This window comes from Pezoporus occidentalis, unplaced genomic scaffold (assembly GCF_034315485.1).
Source record: "Pezoporus occidentalis ecotype Australia unplaced genomic scaffold, CSIRO_AGI_Poc_V1 ctg28, whole genome shotgun sequence".
Classification (NCBI taxonomy): Eukaryota; Metazoa; Chordata; class Aves; order Psittaciformes; family Psittacidae; genus Pezoporus; species Pezoporus occidentalis.
In genome coordinates, this window is record NW_026914718.1 from 749,765 (window position 1) to 760,675 (window position 10,911).

Genomic DNA, 10,911 nt, shown 5'->3' on the forward strand with positions numbered 1-10,911 from the left:
ACAGAATAGTCTCTTACAGAAAATATGTTTTATGTGTTTAAGTGTTGTGTCCTTCAATTGGAAAACTACATGGAAGATTGGTGTTGTAATATTCTTAAAAATGCTATTAATTAGACTGTAAGGCTTTTCTTCCATGGTTTTCACTAGGGTTAGAGTTCTGCTCCTAAATGTGTACCTTCACTTCCTAGCACTGGAAAGATAAAGATTGATTTTATTAGAAGAAGAGTATTTTCTTGTCCGGGCAACTGAGTTTCACACTTCACCTGAAGAAGTGTAGCCCAAGATGAACTGCATTCAATTTCAAGCGTTCAGAGGTTAAAAGCTGAGAGTTTTCATTAGAAAGAATTTCAGGCTATGAAGACTTAACAAAATAATCTTTGCTGTTCCTTAAGGCTACAAAGTGACCATTTCCACTATGTTTCTAGTGGAAGTTATCTCTGGGTTTTGGTCAAGATAGGTTACCAAAAACAAAGTACACCCCACATACATGTTGTTGGGTTTGTAATACGAACAACAGGAACAAATGTTTCTATGGACCACTTGTAAAATTCAGCAATGCTGAATGAAAATGCAGCAATCTGGCACCGAGTTTGAACTCTTCCCACTGTGCATGAGCAAGAATTCCCCGAGTCATTCTGATTAGTCTGTGGTACTAAAAATAAGAACAGTAGTGTCTGCCGTTGGAGGAGAAACACTGTGCAGACATTCAGAGGAAACCTAGACAAACTTCACTTGTGGTCCCTACGGGGATGGCATGGGGGGAGGAAGTTGGAAGAGGAGACATACATGTTCAAATGTCTGGGATTCAGGAGACTAATTCCTGAGTCACTGGGGAAAAAAAAAAAACCAAAAGCAACCAGTAATTAGATTTTCCACATCTTTTTTTCTTTGCTTTTTAAGGCACTTCCATGGCAGAAGTCAAGCAGGCACTCACCGAGTTCCTATTTAGTAGGTACTTGAGCCTATAACTCTTAGAAGCCTTTTTTGAGAATCCACGATTACATTAGTAAGAAAAAGATTATTTCTGGTACAAGTCTAAGCTGGTTTCTCTTTTTTAATCATCATTTTTCTAGGGACTTTTGCTGCTCTTTGATTCAACTGCAGTTACCCCACATCCAAACATTTCACTGTAGCCATGGACTAAAAGCTGTCACTTTGTCTGATTCTGAAAATAATTCTGACGCTGCAATCATTGGCCGACTTAAATTTCATTTCCCCTTTTATTGAATTATCATTAGCTGAGGGAATCCTTCCAGCACTCCCAACTAGCTACCATTTGATGTACAACTGCATCACTATTTCAACTGAAATGCAGCAATTGATCCTGTGATACCACCTGTGGGACTGCCGTGTCTCATAAAGATATCATTTTGACATGCTCAGCTGTTAAAATTAGGTGTATTCAGATGACTTGTACACTCACATTCCTTTCTACTGACATACTTTTCAAACCAACCTTTTTCCTGACTTCAGCTGTTGTATATGAATCTGAGACAAAAAATTAAAAGCAGATTTTCCTCCTCACCTATGCAGAGCACAGCTTTGTAAACTAAAGTAGTGGTCATGTATGTACATGCATTGCTTTACAGACATTCTTCTGACTCTCTAAACTTTGTTAATTGAGAATACTTTGATAACTGGTATAAAATCATGTTCTTATCCGTTTGGATTGCAATATAACATGACAATAAAGCTTAGATAACTTGATCAAACTAGATAATGTCCTTAAGTCCTCATCTTAAAACGATTTCATTCCTACAGCCTGAAGTTGTTTTGCTGGTAAGAGATGCCTCAAATGACTGCAATTCACTCATGTTGTGAAAGCAGGTCCCTTATTTTTGTAGCTGGGCAGCTATACTGTTCAGTTATTAGTTGTTATTCATTACCATTTAGGTGTAGTCTTATAAAAAAATCTTGAATGAGTATGGATTCACAGAATCTGAACATTTATCTCCTGGAAACTTCTAGTTAGAAGTTACTTTATCAGCCCAAACCCAATTTGTGGCTATTCCAATATAAAATTTCAGTAAGTTTCATTCAAAAAAACCATAAAAGGAATAAAATACAAGGAAGTCATCCTCAGCTTGGAAAATGACTAAGAATTCTAATGATTCTAATGACTAAGAATTTAGGATTTAAATTTAAGATATAAGATTTGAGAATTCAAGTAGACATTATTAGGATTTCTTGTATTTTCTTCCCCTTTTCTCCCTTTTCCTACAGAAGACACCTGCTCTCTGAAAATAGGGCAGAGGTGTTTAAATAAATGGGCCCAAAATCAGCAACGATTTTGAACCCCATATTTGTTTGTTGGGTTTTTTTTTTGTTTGTCGGGTTTTTTTTTGTTTGTCTGGGTATTTTATAGTAAAATGTTGAGTATGCAGCTGTTGACACATACACAAATAAAAGTGGCTCAGTTACTCAGTACTAACCCAAAGGCCCCTATTTGTATGGTGTAGTATTACAAGGTTGGCATTCTGAAATTTCATCCTACTGTTTTTATACTCTGGACATCTTAGTTTTGTGTTTGGTTTTGTTTGTTTTTTAACCAGTACTCTTTGTTGTCTGCATTTTCTGCTCTGTTGCTACAAACAGATCACCAGAGGTCTGTGGGGTCTGGAACTAGCTTCTGGCTTGCTTTTCCCTGTGAAACATAGAGAAGTATGTTTAAAACATTTTTGTGCTCCTGTTTATGATCACTGTGATGGCATTCCTGTAAAAACTGCCAGTTATTTAAGTTCATAGCAGGGTTCTGTCTGTACTCCCTGTGCTTTCTTGTTTGTTTAGGGTGTGAAACACCACAGCGAGACATTCTGTGTGGGTTTTATTAGTGTGAAATGAGGTTATCATGTCTTTCAGGATAGCTTTTATTGTCAACGAAATCCGAGAAACAAAGTCTGCAAGCATCACTGCTCAAGAACTGACATGTTCTGTTAGAAAAGTCAATGGACTTCTACAGGGGTAAGTCAAAACAGTTCATAGGGCAATTTACTTATGAGTTAACAAATTCTTGTTGTCTTCAAAGCCTAAGAATCTAGCTATTGACTGGAAATTTAGTATGTATCTGAGAGCTAACCATCTGTGAGCAAATTTAAGCCTGGATTTTGATATCTGTGGTGCAGGCAGGATGTACACTTATGAGACTTGGGATTTTTTGAGGAGATGGCTGTTTACACTAACTTTCTTTTCCAATACTTAATACTCTGAACAAAGTTCACAAGTATTTTTATCATATGAGAATATATTCATTTATATAGGGCTAGAACTTACATTTTTCTCTTGCTGTGAGATGCACAAACTGGAGAATATTGGAGAAACAGATCAGTTTAGGTTTTTAATGATTCTTGAGTCATCTTTATTAATGACTAAGCTGTCACAGTAGGATGATGAGTACCCTACCAAAATTGTTAATGACAAAGCCAGGAGGGATTACCAGGCAGACATATGCCTTTAAGGAAGAACTGGAGGCAGTAACAACTGGAATAATGGAAAGGAATTCATCATAATAGGATGACATTTCAGATTAGGGATTGCCTAGGTCTTCTGATACCAACTTCATCAGTTGAGAATCACAGGTTAGAAGAAATGTACTTGTTTATAGAATGATAAATGCCAACAGTGTGATGTGACAGTGAAAACCAAGACAAATTTGATCTGAGGAGACATCAGGCCAGACACTGTTGGTCAGAAAGGAGTTCACTTCTGTGAAATACTGTGTAAAGTTCTGCTTATCAGTATTTAAGAAGGATGAATGAACCTTGAACAAGAATCATACAGTAATAGTAGACTATTGTAAGAATAAGAACATACTGTACTAATAAGCTATGATAACAAAGACTACGATAATAATAAACCCAAGAATATCAGCTTCCTTCCTGAGCTATACATGACTGCCATCTCCATGCAAACAAGTTTGCTAGTTACCCAGGGGTTCTAGTTTAACCCCAGCTGGCAACTAGGCACCACCCAACTACTTGTGCACCCTCAGCCCACTCACTGGTGGGGTAGTGGAGAAGCAGAAGGGCCCTTGAGTGTGTAAGCACTGCTCAGCAATAACTGAAACATCCCTGGGTTGTCAACACTGTCTCCAGCACAAATAAAAATCATTGCCCCATACCAGCTATTATGTAGAAAATTAACTCTATCCCAGCCGAAGGCAGCACACTAGGTGGGGTTTAGTCCTGTCTGTACAGCAACCATGCAAGTATTTATGCCTTCCTTTATTCTCTTCAAAAGAAGCATTACCTCTAAGCAAGGCTGGGGTTTAAAGTCTCTCTTTCTTATTCACTGCTGGGTGAATATCCATTTTTATGCAAATACAGCCTAGGTGATGATAGGATATGAAAAATATTTCTTTTCAGGGTAGGGTAAGGAACAAATACCACAAACAAAACAACTTTCCCTTACTATTAAACTTGTTTGCTTTGAATGTATTACCCAAAGTTGATAGGGTCTGAATGACCTCACTAATAACTTTAGCTTTGAATACACAGAAGTAACTGAAAGTAAATCTGAGAGCACTGTCAGATCCATGTCTAAATGGATAAAGAAGCTTCTATTTGCATCTTGTCTTCATACAGTTAGAGTATGTTCTCTCTTATGCAGGTGTTTGTGATCATTTTTCTACAGCTTTCCTAGAGCAAGTAAACTGGCTTTTAATATTTCAAAGTGTAAGGTCAGAGGTACCACTGCAATCACTCTCTATGGCATGGTTGCCACATCATGACTAAGTGGTGGTGTCACACTGGTATGTATGGCAAAAACCCAGGGCTTTAAGCATTCCATGGATTAACTCTAGTGATAACATGTCATCTAAATTAACTCAGGGCCTGCTGCGATAGGACACGGGGTAATGGTTTTAAACTAAAAGAGGGGAGATTCAAACTAGATATAAGAAAGAAATTCTTTACAGTGAGGGTGCTGAAATACTGGAGGAGGTTGCCCAGAGGTGGTAGATGCCCAACCCCTGGAAACATTCAAGGTCAGGATTGAAGGGGCTCTGAGCAGAAAATCTGATAGACTTAAGATGTCCCTACCCATTGCAGGGGGCATGGACTAGATGACCTTTAAAGATCCCTTCCAACCCAACTGATACCATTCAATGATCAGATCAGAACACCTCAAATTTGCCTTTGCCTGGTCAGCAGGTCTCCTGGAGTCTACTATATCAAGTAGGAGTCTGTGGTCTACACTTTTTGCTTCAGCATCTGAATTTCTGATGATGGAGTATATGCTAAACACCAACATATCCAACCTCTCACTGTAATTTGACATTAAACTCAGTGCTTGAGTGTGCACATCATCTTTTGGAACAAACATGATTTTGTTTGTAAGTTAAACATATTGGTTATATATATATCTTTTTCAGGCAATTAATGAGACCCCCTGATGCCATATTTTCCTGTGTTGTTTTCCTGGGAACCACACAGTAATAGATTGAAAACCGATTAGTACGTCAGGAAATGAATCACAGGCTAAAGTTCTTGGGGAGCAGGATGTTCTACCAATTTCAGTCCTCTGACACTTCACTCCTTTTCAGAGCCAGAATAAAGATTCCATAAATATATAAAAAATGAATACTAAGTTTATTGCATATGTATTATCAGTTTTCCAATTACTGTTTTTTTATGAGCCTGGAGTTGGCGAAAGTAACAGGAATAAGTGGGAAAAACTTGAAAGGCCACCAACGTTACAAAAACTTAGAAAAATAAATCATAACTTGCATGGAAGGGGAAGGGAAAAATTACAGCTGCAAGTGTATAACATCTGTGACTGCCTCTGGGAATACCTACAGGTACACCATTCACACAGTGAGCTCTACTTTGTATGTCTTTCATCTGACGCTCGTATTACTGTGCTACTCGTGGCGCTTGGTTCCATAGGTAAGTTTATCCAGAGTGAAAGAAGTTGACATCTTGCCTTCGCTTTCACTAAATTACATGTGTTTAAAAAATTTCCCTGTGTGTTTTTCACATACAAATCACTGTCAATAGTCATTTTCACCTATCATCTCTTGAATTTATTCCTCCAGCTTTTCTAACACCTCTTTAGGGCCCCTGTGGGTGTGTTTCTTTCCTACATGAAGGCCAGAATTTGGTCTGAAATTGCAGCCTCCTTCCAGTTGTAAAACACACTCTGCACAGTGAACTTGACTAAGCAGCAAGGTTTTGCCTCAAATAATCCCTCTGAATATTGCTTTAAATTCCATTTTCCAACAGTGGTGAAAGCATTTAAACTCACCACAGTTAAGAACTGTTAAGTGCAGTTTATTGCACTTTGGTGTTTTGGTTTTTGGGTGGCTTTTGGTTTGGCTTGGTTTTTTTAAACACAGTACTTACGTGAGCATATGAACTTTTTGAAGCTAACTTCGAAGATGCTACCCTCATTTTTCCACCTTACCCCCAGTCTAAATTAAGGTATAATATTTATTTTTATATAGCGATTTGGATTAGTAACATAGTGCAAATGAGTAGAAATGTGTCTGCAAGTTATTTCTCTACTGGAATACCGATTGTAAAAAGGGAAAGCTAGCCTTTACCTTATTTGACCACACTTTCTGCTTGTCACATGGTCTCGATTAAGATGGCCAGCTGTTTCTCCACTTTGGGTCTAGGCCATTTCCCAGAATTTTTTAGATGACTAATAGTAGTGGCAGAGGAAATGGCAATTTAACTCTTGTTACCCTACTACAAACAGGTGTTGTTCAGGATCAGTAATCCTGTTGTGGAAACAACAGCACTTCTGATTTTGTGATGACATCTTGCTTGGTTTGGAAAGGATGAGATTGGATTGCATCTTTCAGTGGTATGCTCAGTCCCTGGCAGTGTTCAGGGCCAGGCTGGACAGAGCCTTGAGCGACATGGTCTAGTGTGAGGTGTCCCTGCCCATGGCAGGGGGTTGGAACTGGATATTCTCAAGGTCCTTTCCAACCCAAACCATTCTGTGATTCTATACGATTTATACAATCATATTAGAGTATACTAGGAATTTTTATTTATATTTTTCTTTCTTTACGTTTTTTATTACCTTTTTCTGCATCTACAGGAAACTGAAAATCAATCAAGAAGTTTTAATTCATTTAAGAATTTGTGGCTGGAAATGCCATGTGGATCCCTCTATGGTAAGTAAGCAGAAGCCATAAAAATCATCTTACAGGCTAATTGGGAAAAGTCTGTAAGCATTTTAGCATGTTAAATTTGGGCAAGGAGCAATGGACACAAGTTGAAAAGTAGAAAATTCTGATTAGATATGAGGAAATAAAAAATTAGTGAGAGTAGTTAAATACTGCCACAGATTGTCTAGAGATCATATGGGATCTCCATCCCTGGAGCAGTTCATGTCTTGATTGGACACTAAACTGAGCAATCTGACTTCAGGAAACCTGTTTAGAGAAGGAGGTTGAACTAGGTAATCTCATGAGCTTCCTTCCAGCAAAGATTATTCCAATGCAGCTGATCTTAGAAGCCAAAAGGTTACCCTTCTTTTTAGTATCCATAAACATAACATTTTTCTTCCCAACAGGGTTCTTTAGTTTTGAGGTTAACTGATAGAGATGGGACAACTGGAGGTGTGCATTACTATTTAAGTCTTCTCCTCAAACCATGTTAAAATCACAGTAAAAATATCAACATTAAAATCCCTTTATTAAGTCAGTATGATTTATGGAGACTACTTTCACTTTGCTGATATATGATAGTCTAAATCAAACTTTTCCAATTTTACACATAAACCTTCTTGAATATTGATTAGCTTGCTTCTTGTCCTAATCCTGTGTAGAAGCAGTAAACTAAGAACTCCAAAAAGGGCTTTTCACACATGGGCTCATCAGTTCACTTTATATCCTAACTTCCTAGAACAATAAAACTAAACTCACCCAGCTAAGTACATTATGCCTCAACTAATGCCAGGATTTAGAGACAACAAATAGTTATTTAGAGCACTTAAACCTTCTTTCTAATTCAGACATGCCGATTTTTAGATTTGGTTGTAGCTCACTGTAAAACCTACAGGAGCTACCCAGCACACTCTGATGCCATTTCCATGGTGATACACGTGTTTCTGGAAGCAAACTGTGACACAGTCATTTTCACAGAATCAACCAGGTTGGAAAAGCCCTTTAAGCTCATCCAGTCCAACCGTTCCCCACCACTGCCAAGGCCACCACTAACCCATGGCACTGAGGCCTCGTCTCCACGCTGTGTGAACACTTGCAGGGACGGTGACTCCAGCCCTGCCCTGGGCAGCCTGTTCCGATGCCTGAGCACTCTCTGGGGAAGGAACTGTTCCTTTTCTTCATCTAAACCTCCCCTGGTGCAGCCTGAGGCCATTTCCTCTTGTCCTTTCACTTGGTACTTGGCAGAAGAGACCGACCCCACCTCCTGGCTCCATCCACATTGCTTTTTAATTTTTCTGGATTTTATTTATAAATTTTATCCAAGCAAAATTACTCAGTGATGCAGCACACTGATGACAGATTAATGTTCTGACAGATTGTACTGGATTTAACTCTGTACCGTTAAAAGAGTCTCTATCTTGACTTACCACACTTGGGAATAGCTTCCTATATTCTTTCTAGACAGTGCTAACAAGAGGCCATTAAAATTTCCTTATCCAGATAATACTAGGATTAAAAAATGAGCTACCTGCTCTTCAGAGATATTTCTGAAATACTATGAAGTTCTACAAGGGATTCAGATTGATAGTCAGTGGTCACTGTAGCCACAGACAGGCTCTGTCTATGAAGACCATTGGCCCAAAGATTCTCAGCCTCCTGAACAGCATCAACCCGTTTTGTTTTACACCAGCTCTGAAGGCTTCGTTAACTTTTAAGATGTTTTGGTAGTGTTTTTAAGAGGCTATGTTTTTTTCCTTTGTGTGTTTCTTCCTTGCCTCAGCTTCCTGTACAGGCTATCAGGAAGAACTAGCAAGGCAGATGATGATCTTAGTAACTTTCCAGACATCCAGGAATTTCCCATATTTGCACATCTCTCTCATGTGGTTTTCACCATTTATTTATTTGTTAGTTTCAGATTTACTTGTGGTGCTGACCCACAGACAGGAAACTTACTTGTGTACTCTCCTGAAATTAGCCTCTTTCTTTTAAAACCAGTTCTCTTCTTTCTTCCCTCTAAAACCTCGTCATCTGACTCTCTGTGCCTTATTTTGTATTGGGTGCCTAAGCTGTCAGGTTGTCACATGAGAGGGCTTGTTTTCCCCTCAAGCGTACTACATTTTAAGCAGTTGCTTGTTTGATGTATAAACTAGAAGTCTGAAAACAAGACCATGTGCAGGACCCTTGAGAAGGATGGGAAATTGAACATTTTAACAATGTAGGCTTGTTTCAGAGACTGTATATGCAAAAAGCATTTCAGCTTTGTTAAAGATCTTGTCTCATCAAGTGGTTTGCATTTTCCTTCTTCTGACTGAATTTCTGTTTGTTTAGCTTATGTGCACCATGGAACAAATGAGGCTGTGGATGGGGCAGAGACAGCAAAAAGATCGGGCTTTGAGGGCGACATTCTGGTAGTTTTAATCACATTAGTATTTTCATAGGAAACTATACTTCATGTGACACTCTGCCTGGGTTATTAACAACAGGGAATATTCCACCTCCACCCCTCCCCAGGATTAGGACAAGAGATTTATTTCACAGATTTTAAGATGTTTTTCATTTGTCATCCTATCATTGAAAGGGGACCAGGAGCTGTATTTCATGAGCCTGGTTTAGTACATAGAGACAAATTAAAATTTGATCATTAACATTTGTGACTACAGGATAAAAATACCTAAAACTAGTGATTACACTACAATTTTCCAACAGCCAATTGTCTCCTGGTGGGATAAATTACCACTGGATTTGAGAAAGATTTTAGTGGGGTGCTTGTGTGTTTTTGCAGTGAAAGGCAAATTTGTGTTCCAAAAGCAATGCAGAGCTCTAACAGTGACTTGCAATCCCTTTACCCAATAAAGATAAAGCAAAGAATTCTGAATGCTCATTATTCCCCCAGCTGGAATATCTTCATTGGATATGATGCAAATTACCACCAAAACCTTTATATATTGATTTATATGGTTTTGTTACTTCAATAATAAGAACACTACTTGAATAATCTGGTGGTTAGTTCTGAACATCTATTTCTTATTTAGTTAAGTGCTGCCTACAATACGCAGCATATTGCAAAACAGATAAAATATGAGTTATATCTTGTTAGTGCCTGGAACCCAAATGAGTATATGCCTTCCCTGTAGCTGGGCCTACAAGTACAACAGTAAGAGATTTGACAAGGTAATCAAAGGACAGTTAAGAGAATAATCATTGTTTGTATTTTCCAGGCTGAAAACTGCAATAAAAACAAAAGGTTGTTGGGAAATTGGAAATTATGAAACAAAAGACTAATCCTAGTCTGCTGCCTTAGGGTAAGCCTGTATTTCTTCTCTGGGTTTCTCTTGATCAGATTGTATTTAAAGAAGTCATTTGGTGAACATCTTTCATCTTGGTTTTGCTCTGTTTGAAGACCAAAATTATCCAGCATAAGATAATGTTTACCTCTTTCTGGTTTTATTATTCATCTGGTGGTAGACCATCATTTTCATAGAGTATGAAACCACAGGCACTGTGAGGAAATTGATACAAAAGAAGCTAGCAGCAATGAAGGGCAGAATATTTCCTAATGGTTTAGAAGTATACTTCATACCTTTCTCAACAACAGAGGATTAATACTTTTATCTTCTCACAACTTTGCTGTTGGCTTATTACAGATCTAATGGTCTACTTCCATCATCAAATCCTGAACTGATGGAAAAGAGATATAAACTATATGTTTGATCCTGCAAACATCACTTGTGTGCTTTAATATACCACAATGTCTAGTTGCAATCAAAGAAAACAGAGTGGAGGAAGGTTCTCTGGAG